Raw genomic sequence first — 14806 nt, forward strand, 5'->3', positions numbered from 1 at the left:
AGTTTGTTATTTCAGTGCTCATCTTACCTTAACCTCTTGTGCAACGAAAGGCAGGCCACAAAGTTACATCAAGCATACAACCAATAACTATGGAACATTAAGTGAATGACGAATTATGCCGTCCCCCATGTGTCGGTTCACTCAAACAAGAAAGTTACACACTGACTGGCTGCCAGCGATTCAATTGTCGAGAACGGTTGCCTGCTGTCTCGAAACGTTCGAAACTGTTGAAAATATCACTTTTCCCACTACACATTGCACAGGCATCGTTCGTATTGCGATTACAGTTATGAAAAAAAAAATGAAATGAAATCCTTCTTACGTCAGTAATATAAATGTTTGGGAAGCCTAAGTTCTCCGACATCGTAAAGAAGTTACATATCGGACAAAATTGTCATTCAGAGTTCCCACAGAAAAAATAGTACGAATTGTTAATATTATTATTGTTATTGTTATTAGTCGCAGTAGTGACACAAGAAGCATTGGAATTGTAAGGTCTTTCAATTTCTGCCTGTTCAGTACTAAAGAGTCCAGGTATTGAGTTATTTACAAATAGTAGGCCTAAATGCGCCCATTTTAATTTGTTTGAATTATAAGTGGGGTGCGGGATGCATGTGTAGCAAGTGTCGCTACGCAGAGGACTGGTGCAGAAGAGGCACGTTTCGTAGCAAATTTCTACCCTTAATATGGATAGTTAGCCTTCTTCTTTGAGAATGAGATTTAGATAGTAATCGAGATGCACAGATAATTTAATTGTTTTATTACTTTAATAAAGTAACTGAAAAAACTTATATATAAGGAATTTAATTTTTTACTCTTACTGTTACACGCTAAAGTTGGTGGTGGTGGAGGTGGTGGTGGTGGTGGTGGTGGTGGCAGTGGGGGGTACCAGCTAACATATGATTGTACTCAGGTGTTACAGTCTCAGAAAAATTTGGGAACCACTAGTTTGTCTCGTCTGTGATTCTGGTTCAAAAATGGCTCTGAGCACTATGGGACTCAACTGCTGAGGTCATTAGTCCCCTAGAACTTAGAACTAGTTAAACCTAACTAAACTAAGGACATCACAAACATCCATGCCCGAGGCAGGATTCGAACCCGCGACCGTAGCGGTCTTGTGGTTCCAGACTGCAGCGCCTTTAACCGCACGGCCACTTCGGCCGGCAAATTAAAGTCTGTGATTCTGACGAACAATACTCCTCTACAGCAATTTCAACCATTAGGAGTCTCGTAAAATGTGAATAAATAAAATGCATAGTTAGATAAATTTTGAAGCAATTGCTATTAATAATTAACTTTCACCAAAGAAAATATAACAAAGTTTTCCGAACCTCTTCGTCCTTACACTGAGGATAATGGAAGAGAAAACCTATGAAAGTAGATGAATCTCATGCTTAAATGTGTATGAACAGCTACATATGAACTGACACTCAATTGCTTCCTCGCGTCACAAATCATTCCTTAAAGCCCGTTTGTAGTATTTTTCTAGCACAACACAGACCGACATATTGAAGCTCGTGCGCTCCTCCGCAGTCGCTGTGGAACTGGCTTTAGCGGTGAATGAATAAAAAAAGAAAAAAGAGTGAAGGACATTCAGACAATTTGAATTCGAGCTCTCGAAATACGTTCTGTCGTTCTGCCGGAAGTCTTCACGTAATAGGCGCTTCTACTATTAGTTCCAGTCGACTCGACGACGCGATTAAACGTCCATGCAGGGAGCAAATACCGAAAGGTGAATCTATCCGGTGGAGCGAAGGGTTGGTGAAAGCGATCAATATTCATTATCATTCCATTATTCGCCGCATGCTTCGGCGGGCGCACTTCATTTGTCACTCTCGCTGCGTCCATGTCACTTAGCGAAACTGCCTGACACACACCAGATAAGAACTCGCTCCGGTCGACAAACAGCTGAAGGTTTCCGACTTCCTGCCACGTGACACGAAACTAATGAAGCTTGTTATTAACTTGCGAGTAAATGCTTTAAGGGAGTCATAATGTAGTGGCTAAGGACTGCTGACATGAGGAGAAACGGTATTAGCGACGTCTCTCACAAGCGTTTTTTTCTGTATTCCAAACAGACTTTCTTGTTACGAAGAGCACTGACAAGGGAACGTCCCCAAGTGTCAACAAACGATCTTGATGAAACTTGTCAGGTGTGCAGAGGGGGCAAAATACTGCTATACGAATTTTTGTTTGTGCCAAAATTCTGTTTTAAGTGGTAATACTCACCCTGAAGTGTAAGTTAGCCTTTTATGCTTAGGGAGGGAATATCTTCGAAAACTTCGAAAAGATTAGCCTAATAGCCTTAGAAGAAATGTCTTCGAAATGATGATACATAAAAAATGTTTTATATAAATACCGATATGGAATTAATTTTGTTGAAAACAGTACAATCAACTTTTGTAATAATTTGAAATCTTGCAAAATCCCGCAGCACTATTACTTAATACTGAAAAACAAAACTTTTGTTACAACAAAACTTAATCAAGCTTTCAAGCCACATATATCCGTCTGTAATAAAGCTGGTTTCGGAAATAACAGTTTTGGAAAATAAGCTGTGCATAATGTACTATAGAAGTGTTGTCAAAGTATCTAATTAAAATATTCAAACATTCATTACCAGCCTAATTATTTATTTTACATAATTTTTTTGTTTTAAGTTGTTATACGTTTCCAATTTATTTTTATTAGTTTACCGTTTCACTTCTGTATATTTTATTAATCGAAGATAATAAGTAACTCAGTACTATTGTAGAAAATATTTACAGTATTGATAACATATAAAGGAATGTTAAACGTAAAGTGTTTTTGCACCTTGCACATAAATGAATGAACTTCCTTCACGTAATATACACGATTGAGAAGAGAATATAAAACAAAATTAACAGGATTACTAATTTTTTGGGTTATCACTTTAATACCCCGATTTGTATAAGGCATATTTCAGTACATTTGTAAGTGTTAACGATCAGAATTGATTATGAACTAATGTCTGCAGTTTCATTATATTGTGTGTCATTTGGAGATTGACGCCATAATCGTTCACCGGAACTACTAGATCTGAAAGTCTTCACACGAAGCTCTTCCAACATCGAAATCTGTATACATGCCACTTCTGTACCAGTGCCATCGCGCTTCTGAGGTCACCAGATAAAAAAGTTCCTTGTCCTCAGATGCGATACTATAAACGTTTCTTTCACATTGACCACTGCAAGAATCAAGCAACAATGCAGACATTTCTCCCTTAATGCCGGCCGGAATGGCCGATCGGTTCTAGGCGCTACAGTCTGGAACCGCGCGAGCGCTACGGTCGCAGATTCGAATCCTGCCTCGGGTATGGATGTGTGTTATGTCCTTAGGTTAGTTAGATTTAAGTAGTTCTAAGTTCTAGGGGACTGATGACCTCAGAAGTTAAGTCCCATAGTGCTCAGAGCCATTTTCTCCCTAAATGCCAAGGAAAACATCTTTTGGTGAGTGTGAGAGCGTCGTATTCATGGATCACTAAGGTTTCAATGGCACAGTTACGACCGTAGAGCGTATACAGTTTCCGATTCTGAAAGACTTTGTGAGAAGATTACACAGTTTTCAAGAACCTTTGTTGCATATCAACTTTTATATGAAAAACATTTTTATGTATGATCATTTTTAAAATACTTCCTCGAAACCTAAAACTCCAAATTTGCTTTCGGCATATGGTTTACCTTTTAAAAGTGAAACTAGACACGAACAAAAAAAGGTACATGTTGCCTATTTTGCCTCCTTTGCACACACCCGGCAAGTTTTATCAAGATCGTTTATTGAGACTTGGGTATGTCATCTTGTGAGCTAAGAGCACCACGGACCGATCTATGTCTTTCTGAGTTACTTATGCAATATTTCTAGATCACTTCTCCACTTTATAATTCCTCCTCCTCCTCTTGTTGGAGTATTACAACGGGTTTCGAAGTATTATTCCAATGTGTTCCATTAGTCAGAACTCTGGAACAACTTACACTATGTCATTGTGAAGCACAAAACAGTATTATAGAACCACTGTATCTAGGTAAATATACCACATGGCTTGGCTTCAGTGCAGATGGTTTTCCTTGAGCATATTCTGAAATGCTCTGCCTCCGTATCTCAGTGGTCAGTACGGCTGACTATCAGGTGGACGACCCGGGTTCGATTTCCGGTACAGTCAGAGGTGTTTCTTCAGTGAGAGGACTGGAAGGGGAACACTCAGCCTCGTGATGCCAACTGAGGTGCCACTCGATTGAATGGTAGCGGCTCAAGGAAACTGACAACGGCTGGGAGAGCTGTGTACTCACCCCAAGCCCCTCCACACTGCGCCTGATGAATGCGTAGGCGTAGGATAGTACGGCTGTCGGATGATAGCGATGGGCCCGCCAGGGCATCTACACTAGGTTTATACTTTAAAATGAAGATCTACATTGCTTTTCGGATCTAGATACTGTACATTCTACGTTACTCGCTGGATACCTCTGACATACAGCGAACAACATACAGTTTACATTTATGTAGATGTAGAATTCGTGCTGTCTTATACAGCCTCATCATCTCTGCTACTTTATTTTCAGCTTGTTAGATGGTCTACATAATACTGAACATAACATAAGATTTTCAGAAATTCCCGTTACAGACGTTCAAGACTTGCAGAGCTCCCCTCTGTACATAATATTTTGAACAGCAACCGATGTCCGGAAACGTACTGTTTTCGTGCTACAGCCGTTGGGAACACGTTTGATAGGTAGGTTAGTTCAAATGGCTCTGAGCACTATGGGACTTAACATCTGAGGTCATCAGTCACCTAGAAAGAACCACTTAAACCTAACTAACCTAAGGACATCACACACATCCATGCCCGAGGCAGGATTCAAACCTGCGACCGTAGCGGTCGCGCGGCTCCAGACTGAAGCGCCTAGAACCGCTCCGCCACTCCGGCCGGCTGATAGGTAGGGCTACAACAGGATAATCATGATATTTTTTTGAGGGGGTAGGGCGGAGGACGTGCCTGGGTTGGTTCAGCTGACGTCATGTCTGCCCTACCTCTCTGATCTGGTTCGAGCCTCATTCACGTGTCTGTGAGAGAGCAAAAATGGTTGAGCACACATTTGCAGAATTACACGGATGTGATCCTTCTGCATGGCGAAGCTCACAGTAATTGGAGAGCTGCTCCTCGCCTTTATCAGCATAGCTCTAAGAATGGTCCGACTCCGACGCCATCGCCACAATCACGCATCAACTTCGGGAAAGAGTACCTTCACCGTCAGCTGGCGTGACTGTCGTACTCCAAAGAGACGCTGCACACCCGGAATGGAAGACATTAAATGAATTCGTAATTACGAATATGGACGACCATCAGCTGTAGAATGCAATGACGACAATGAAAATCTGTACCGGATCGTCACTCTAAACCGGATTTCCCGCTTATCGCGAGCGATTATCTTACCATCTGGCTACCCATGCACGACTCACGTCCGGACCCAAACCTCCGTATATCGTCAACCATTTCTCTACGACTTGTACTCGTACATCCATTATGCATACGTATATGTTGTACGTGAAAGTCGCTTGCTCGGTATAGGGAGATAAATATGATACTGCAGTGCCTGTGTTATTTCGATTACGATGCGAAGTTCCTTTGCACAGCATGTATCCAAAGGAACTTTCCACCGTAAACAGAATAATACAGGCACTGCAATATCGTATCATATCGAATGGAAGAGATCGTACTGCATCATGTTGAAGAGAAAACGTCAACGAGCAATTGCACGTGAAATGGATGTTGCTTCCATCACCTTCTGGTATGTTGTGAATGACCAACAAGTACATCCATACCATCTCCAACACTCCATACTACCTCTGACACTCACAGATACGTCAATGAGGCTCGATCCAGGTGAGAGTGGTAGGACAGACGTCAAATGACATCAGACATTCGACGTAAGTACCTCCCACCATGACTATCCTGTAGCAAACCTGCCTAGTAAACATGTTTTCAAACGGCTGTAGCACGGAAATGATACGTTTTCGGACACGGGTTCCTGTTCAAAATATTATGTACTCACTCCCCTCTACAAGCCCGACAAGCTTGTAACGGGAATTTCTGAAAACCCTGTATATTTCTTATAGGTTTAGTCTGTTCCTGTTTTCGTTAGCATGAGACATTGAATGCCTCAAGATACGATTTATTTAGAGAATGTATCCTAATAGTGGAAACTTACCCAGGCGAAATGGAAATGAGTGTATTGCATTGTGGGCCGGGAGTCCCCATTCGGGGAAGTTCGGCCGCCGAAGGCAAGTACTTATTACATTCGACGCCACATTGGGCGCCTTGCGCGTTGGAGGTGGGAATGAAATGATGAAGGGCAACACCCAGTCCTTAACCGGAGAAAATCTCCTGTCCCATCCGGGAATCGAACCCGGGCCCCCTGGCGTGGCATTCCGCCGTGCTGGCTACTCAGCTAACGGGGCCGGACGCCTGGGCGAAAATATACAGCAAGAAAGCAAGTAAAAATGGATTCGGAAACGATGCCATTTGCAAGTTATTTGAAAATTTGTGATTACGAGACTCCACTGTGCTAAGTATGAGATATTGATCGTGTCAGAATAAATATATTTCACATTAAACTTTTCAGTCGAATCACCTTCTAATTGGGCTCAGTTTTCTCATACGTGAAGCACTTCCTCTAATTAACCTCTTGACGTATCGTAAATGTTCATTTATCAATGACAAAGAGTAAAGAATATACTTTAATCTTCCACGAGTTATGCTTCTTTCTGATTTAGTTTCTCACTCAGCCGTGTCTCTTTCCCACTCCGTGCATTGCTCTTGTATAAATTTCTCCTCCCTCTCTCTCTACTTCTTCTAACCATTCTCCTCCCTCTCTCTCCTGCTACCCTTCTATAATGTCCATTGCTGCCAGACTTAGCATTTCAGTTTGCCGGTAAACTGGCTTTTTTTTTACTTCACACGAACCGATGTAAAGTATATTAGCGCTCTTCGCTGTAGCTACTAAAGTTTCCAATATCTATGTTAGTTATTTCTAAGCCTTGGATTCAGTATCAGGTGCAAGACCTCTTAAAACGTTGTGCGTGTGTTTAATATTGAATATAATCTAATGTATGTGGAATGCGTGGTTCGGTTTTGTGAAATATTTCTGATTGTTCTAATCTTGGCAGTAAAAAGAAATCAATAGGTATTAACTTATAAAATTTACCGCCGTGCTTGCATCTGACTGGCTCTGATTATACAAGCAGGTTTGACTGATACTGGTAATTTAAGTGTAACTAAATAATGCTGGACATTCAAGTGCATCTAACTAACCATTGTAGTGTTCATTGGCTAATACTGGGACTTGCATTCGACTAAGATTTGAATGTGTTCTGGGAAATGTTTAACTGCAATGGACAACAATTTCATCCACTCAATGGCTAATGAGTAAGGCCCAGTTAAAATGCACAGAAGACAAAACCATGACTCTCTAGAATTTGCTCTACCAAACGTTCACACCGGATAACGATTCTGCCTCCATGGAAGCTACTCCTATTATCTATTCTTCTGTCCTGTATCTAACTAGGTGTGAAACAGTGGGGTTAGGGATCAATTCGCCGTCTACGTGAAATCCGACTTGTAGACGTCTTTACACTGCAACAGAAAACAGAAAGAACATTGGAGCTCTGCCGTGACATATAACAAGTGATCATGCGACGGACTATCTTGGGCTGGATCACGTAGTTTCTAAGATTTTGTGTCTGGATATTCTGTATAAGGACTTTTTTCATGTAGATTGCAATGTAACATCTGAATTTTCTGCCAAAATTGCGAGTAAATTCTGAGAAAGACTGTCTACTCTAATGTGAAGGTGCGAAGCTGCGGACAAAGACGGCACGTAAGATAAGTCCACACATATCCATCATGAGGGTCCGTTTCTTTTCTTTGTAACTCATGCAGATCTGCAGTTTCATTTATCTCCATGAACTTTTGCATACTTTACCTACAAGGCAAGAGAAGGATCATTGTCTATATAAGGTCTCGTAACTGACTTGAAACACACATAGAAAGATGGGAGTTTTTACCAAAAATTCTCTTAGAGTTCTTGGCCAATTTACTTCAGATTTCTACACGATCCCCTAATGCACATTTGGACGAACATCGAGAAGTACTTGATTCAGTTTTTTCAAGGTTTTTGGACAGTTTACTTCAAATTTCTACATTCGGATGAAAGAGTGAAGAAAATTAATGAATAATTAAATGCCCAATGAATGAAATAGATTGTGGTAAACTGACTGTAATCCGTATTGCAAAAATAAACACGGGGGCAGTACCCGTCTTGGAGATAGTACCATCGGACATCAATGATTTTTACGAAAGCCGCAGGTGAAGACGTATTCATGCGTCGTATTCAGTTTACACCCAGTGATTTAAACATGTCCTTCGATTCAAAGTCATTGCAGTTTCTTATGCGGCTTGCATTCGGTATGACCATGAAGGCATGGGTCAGTCATTTGTGTGGCAGATAATAAACTTCCCGGGCCGGCCGGGGTGGCCGAGCGTTTCTAAGCGCTACAGTCTAGAACCGCACAACCGCTGCGGTCGCAGGTTGGAATCCTGCCTCGGGCATGGATGTGTGTAATGTCCTTAGGTTAGTTAGGTTTAAGTAGTTCTAAGTTCTAGGGGACTGATGACCTCCCGGGCGACTACGAGCATTCCAGCTACACGCCAGTACGAAAGTATTCGGGAACAAAGGTAATATAATCGAGACAAAATTCACGAAGTCTACTTTACTTACAGAATAATGAATATTCAGAAACATCACGAATAAAAGTGGAAACAATGTTACTGACGTAACAGACATGCATCGATTCAGCAAAACACGTCTCTAAAGGCTTAGTCATTTTGTATTCATTCGGATGACACAAAGGTTTCTATAATGAGGGTTTCACTCTGCAGCGGAGTGTGCGCTGATATAGAACTTCATAGGAGATTAATTTTTACAAAGGTTTCTCTTTCTCACTTTTAACATAGTAAAATCACTGACACAAACGACTTGATATTAGAATGAAATATGAGACGAATCTGTTTTTCGTAAACACTGCAATGATCCAGGTCTCATTAACCATCGGCTGGTAAGCGGTCGCTAACAGCCATGAGACAAGTAAAACTCAAATTTACAATGACGAATTATTCTACGAAATTTTAAAAACATCACATACATAAAAGTGACAAATTCCTAATCATCTAGGAGTTCCACGGCTGTAACATGCAAACAGTTGTGGCGTTTGAATTCACAGATGAAAGCAAATCAAGAACATCCAATCATTTGATTGAAGCACAAATAATTACACATACGTCACCCATTTATATTATTTATTTATGCAAGTTGTTGACTTTCAGTTCGTTCTCTTTCAGCCATCTCAGTACGACAGACGATACAACATTGTATTGCAGGCAAATATCATGATAGTTAAAAAGATAGGAACGTAAGAGTAACACAAGATCCACTCTCCGAACCCTGGATGGAATTCGGGTCCGTTTGATTACCAATCTGCGGCGCTGATAGGCAGTTACGGAGGCGAACAAAAGCAAAAGCAGTGAAAAATTAAATCTCCGCACTGGCTCAAACATGGTGTGCCATGGCGAATTTCTCTTGAGTAGTACAGCGTGAACGTCAAAGGTGGTGTCTCTGTTACAATTGTGTGATCAGAGGGCTCTTTTGTTAGCTATTTCCGGTTGGTATACCTGTACATTGACAAGTCTCCTGCAGTCATTAACTTCGCTCTATTCAACCGGCTCTTGTCTTACTGTGACATTACTGACCAACAAGACGGCCAGAATGTGTGTAAGAAACGAAAAGCTCTTTACGAGAAATGGAAACCCCTGTGTCTGTAATACCAAGTAGCCAAGCGACGCGCTAGGCAATTTTGATAACAGGCATCCCGTACCCTCTGTAAAGATGCCTGATTATATGCTGTTATTGGGTCACTTTCATATCCACTTTAATCCAACGTTTTGGATAGCTTTAAGCGATGGAAAGCATTGCGTCACACACGACCAATGCTTGTGGACAGTGCAGGTCAACGAGATGGTAAGCTAGCCGTGATACTAACAAGCAGTACATTACAGTAAACCATCGACACAGACCCGCATTTGTTGTAGCCAACACTGTGACTGATATTTCAGCAAATAAATCTTCAACCACTACGAATGACTTACCTATTTTCATTCTGTCATAAAATTACCATCATCATCCAAGCATAACAATTTAATTAAGTCACAAAGTATGTACATAAAAGCGAAAACACCATATGGTCATTACGCACTGAATAAAGAGGCTTTAGTTGTAATTATGACAGAATTAATAGAGGTGTCAAGTGCGCGCAGTCAGGAACCGTGCGACTGCTACGGTCGCAGGTTCGAATCCTGCCTCGGGCATGGATGTGTGTGATGTCCTTAGGTTAGTTAGGTTTAAGTAGTTCTAAGTTCTAGGGGACTAATGACCACAGCAGTTGAGTCTCACAGTGCTCAGAGCCATCGTCAAGTGCAGCAGTATAATAAGGATTCACTGAAATATTCTCATCGGTGTGGACCATTGATGATTTCTCCAGCAAGAATGCAGAATGTTACGAAAAACTGTGGATACCACAATACAATCAGATGAAGATCATATCGCGATGTAGTCACATTGCACACGATCATCGCGTCAATCCATCATATTCTTGACACTGCAGTTAGTTGAAGTGGGATATGATTGAGGAGCAGGTAGTTCGTCATGGTAGCCCAAAAACCTCAGTTAATGCGACGTACACTCGTACGTAAAGGATGTTGTTGAAATATCCAAGAAAATATTCAGGCTTTATTATGATTCCAAACGGAGAGGTTGACAGATTATCTTTGGAAGAGGGGGGGGGGCTAACTGATTACTTAAGCAAAAGTAGATTTGTGTAGTGTTATATATGTACATGGTTTTGCATTGTTTTATATGTAACCCTTAGTATGAATTTCACAACAGTGTTTTATATCTGTTTTGCTGCTGTCATTTTGATGTACACTGGACATATAAATATCACTCAGCTAACAACGTATTACAAACTGCCTACCGAGCGAGGTGGCGCAGTGGTTAGCGCACTGGACTCGCATTCGGGAGGACGACGGTTCGGACCCGTGTCCGACAATCCGAATTTTGGTTTCCTGTGATCTCCCTAAATCGCTTCAGCCTAATTCCGGGATGGCTCCTTTGAAAGTGCACGTCAGACTTCCTTCCCCATACTTCACCTAATCCGATGGGACCGATGATCTCTGTTTCGTCCCCTCCCCCAACTCAATCAACAAACCGGCAAAAATCTAAAATACCGGAGTGACACAGAGTGATTATCGATACGTAGCACTTGAGGTATTGGCCAGGCGCACCGGTTCAGCAGTTTTGATACAAACAGAGAATATCCGCCATCTTTTCCAGAGTCTCTGACCCAGAAATTATGTAGGCTCTGTGCAATGGTAGCCTCGGTGCTGCGCTCGTCGGGCTCTGCCAACGGGCATTACGTCCTACAAATGTTTAAAGGCCGTAAATTGTTTGATTTGCAGAGACCTTCAGCCCCTGTGAACTATTCATGGAGGTATAAAGAGGGAGATGGCACTATGGTCGTCTGCTGTACGTCTGTTTGAAGCCGGTGGGCCGCCATGTTTGATTGGTCAAAACAGTGACAGAGCTCTTGTTAGAATTGCGTGTTCTTCATATTTAACGTCATACCTGCGAAATAATTTCAGATGACAGCCTCCCCCCATGAACCATGGACCTTGCCGTTGGTGGGGAGGCTTGCGTGCCTCAGCGATACAGATGGCCATACCGTAGGTGCAACCACAACGGAGGGGCATCTGTTGAGAGGCCAGACAAACATGTGGTTCCTGAAGAGGGGCAGCAGCCTTTTCAGTAGTTGCAGGGGCAACAGTCTGGATGATTGACTGATCTGGCCTTGTAACATTAACCAAAACGGCCTTGCTGTGCTGGTACTGCGAACGGCTGAAAGCAAGGGGAAACTACAGCCGTAATTTTTCCCGAGGACATGCAGCTCTACTGTATGATTAAATGATGATGGCGTCCTCTTGGGTAAAATATTCCGGAGGTAAAATAGTCCCCCATTCGGATCTCCGGGCGGGGACTACTCAAGAGGACGTCGTTATCAGGAAAAAGAAAACTGGCGTTCTACGGATCGGAGCGTGGAATGTCAGATCACTTAATCGGGCAGGTAGATTAGAAAATTTAAAAAGGGAAATGGATAGGTTAAAGTTAGATATAGTGGGAATTAGTGAAGTTCGGTGGCAGGAGGAACAAGAATTTTGGTCAGGTGATTACAGGGTTATAAATACAAAATCAAATAGGGGTAATGCAGGAGTAGGTTTAATAATGAATAAAAGAATAGGAGTGCGGGTTAGCTACTACAAACAGCATAGTGAACGCATTATTGTGGCCAAGATGGACACAAAGCCCATGCCTACTACAGTAGTACAAGTTTATATGCCAACTAGCTCTGCAGATGATGAAGAAATAGATGAAATGTATAACGAGATAAAAGAAATTATTCAGGTAGTGAAGGGAGACGAAAATTTAATAGTCATGGGTGACTGGAATTCGTCAGTAGGAAAAGGGAGAGAAGGAAACATAGTAGGTGAATATGGATTGGGGGGAAGGAATGAAAGAGGAAGCCGCCTTGTAGAATTTTGCACAGAGCATAACTTAATCATAGCTAACACTTGGTTCAAGAATCATGAAAGGAGGCTGTATACATGGAAGAAGCCTGGAGATACTGACAGGTTTCAGATAGATTATATAATGGTAAGACAGAGATTTAGGAACCAGGTTTTAAATTGTAAGACATTTCCAGGGGCAGATGTGGATTCTGACCACAATCTATTGGTTATGAACTGCAGATTGAAACTGAAGAAACTGCAAAAAGGTGGGAATTTAAGGAGATGGGATCTGGATAAACTGAAAGAACCAGAGGTTGTAGAGAGTTTCAGGGAGAGCATAAGGGAACAATTGACAGGAATGGGGGAAAGAAATACAGTAGAAGAAGAATGGGTAGCTCCGAGGGATGAAGTGGTGAAGGCAGCAGACAATCAAGTAGGTAAAAAGACGAGGGCTAATAGAAATCCTTGGGTAACAGAAGAAATATTGAATTTAATTGATGAAAGGAGAAAATATAAAAATGCAGTAAATGAAGCAGGCAAAAAGGAATACAAACGTCTCAAAAATGAAATCGACAGGAAGTGCAAAATGGCTAAGCAGGGATGGCTAGAGGACAAATGTAAGGATGTAGAGGCTTGTCTCACTAGGGGTAAGATAGATACTGCCTACAGGAAAATTAAAGAGACCTTTGGAGAGAAGAGAACCACTTGTATGAATATCAAGAACTCAGATGGAAACCCAGTTCTAAGCAAAGAAGGGAAGGCAGAAAGGTGGAAGGAGTATATAGAGGGTTTATACAAGGGAGATGTACTTGAGGAAAATATTATGGAAATGGAAGAGGATGTAGATGAAGATGAAATGGGAGATAAGATACTGCGTGAAGAGTTTGACAGAGCACTGTAAGACCTGAGTCGAAACAAGGCCCCCGGAGTAGACAACATTCCATTAGAACTACTGATGGCCTCGGGAGAGCCAGTCCTGACAAAACTCTACCATCTGGTGAGCAAGATGTATGAGACAGGCGAAATACCCTCAGACTTCAAGAAGAATATAATAATTCCAATCCCAAAGAAAGCAGGTGTTGACAGATGTGAAAATTACCGAACTATCAGTTTAATAAGTCACAGCTGCAAAATACTAACGCGAATTCTTTACAGACGAATGGAAAAACCTGTAGAAGCCGACCTCGGGGATGATCAGTTTGGATTCCGTAGAAATGTTGGAACACGCGAGGCAATACTGACCTTACGACTTATCTTGGAAGAAAGATTAAGAAAAGGCAAACCTACGTTTCTAGCATTTGTAGACTTAGAGAAAACTTTTGACAATGTTGACTGGAATACTCTCTTTCAAATTCTGAAGGTGGCAGGGGTAAAATACAGGGAGCGAAAGGCTATTTACAATTTGTACAGAAACCAGATGGCAGTTATAAGAGTCGAGGGGCATGAAAGGGAAGCAGTGGTTGGGAAGGGAGTGAGACAGGGTTGTAGCCTCTCCCCGATGTTATTCAATCTGTATATTGAGCAAGCAGTAAAGGAAACAAAAGAAAAATTTGGAGTAGGTATTAAAATCCATGGAGAAGAAATAAAAACTTTGAGGTTCGCCGATGACATTGTAATTCTGTCAGAGACAGCAAAGGACTTGGAAGAGCAGTTGAACGGAATGGACAGTGTCTTGAAAGGAGGATATAAGATGAACATCAACAAAAGCGAAACGAGGATAATGGAATGTAGTCGAATTAAGTCGGGTGATGCTGAGGGAATTAGATTAGGAAATGAGACACTTAAAGTAGTAAAGGAGTTTTGCTATTTAGGGAGTAAAATAACCGATGATGGTCGAAGTAGAGAGGATATAAAATGTAGACTGGCAATGGCAAGGAAAGCGTTTCTCAAGAAGAGAAATTTGTTAACATCGAGTATAGATTTAAGTGTCAGGAAGTCGTTTCTGAAAGTATTTGTATGGAGTGTAGCCATGTATGGAAGTGAAACATGGACGATAACCAGTTTGGACAAGAATCGAATAGAAGCTTTCGAAATGTGGTGCTACAGAAGAATGCTGAAGATGAGGTGGGTAGATCACGTAACTAATGAGGAGGTATTGAATAGGATTGGGGAGAAGAG

This window comes from Schistocerca nitens, chromosome 4 (genome assembly GCF_023898315.1).
Source record: "Schistocerca nitens isolate TAMUIC-IGC-003100 chromosome 4, iqSchNite1.1, whole genome shotgun sequence".
Classification (NCBI taxonomy): domain Eukaryota; kingdom Metazoa; phylum Arthropoda; class Insecta; order Orthoptera; family Acrididae; genus Schistocerca; species Schistocerca nitens.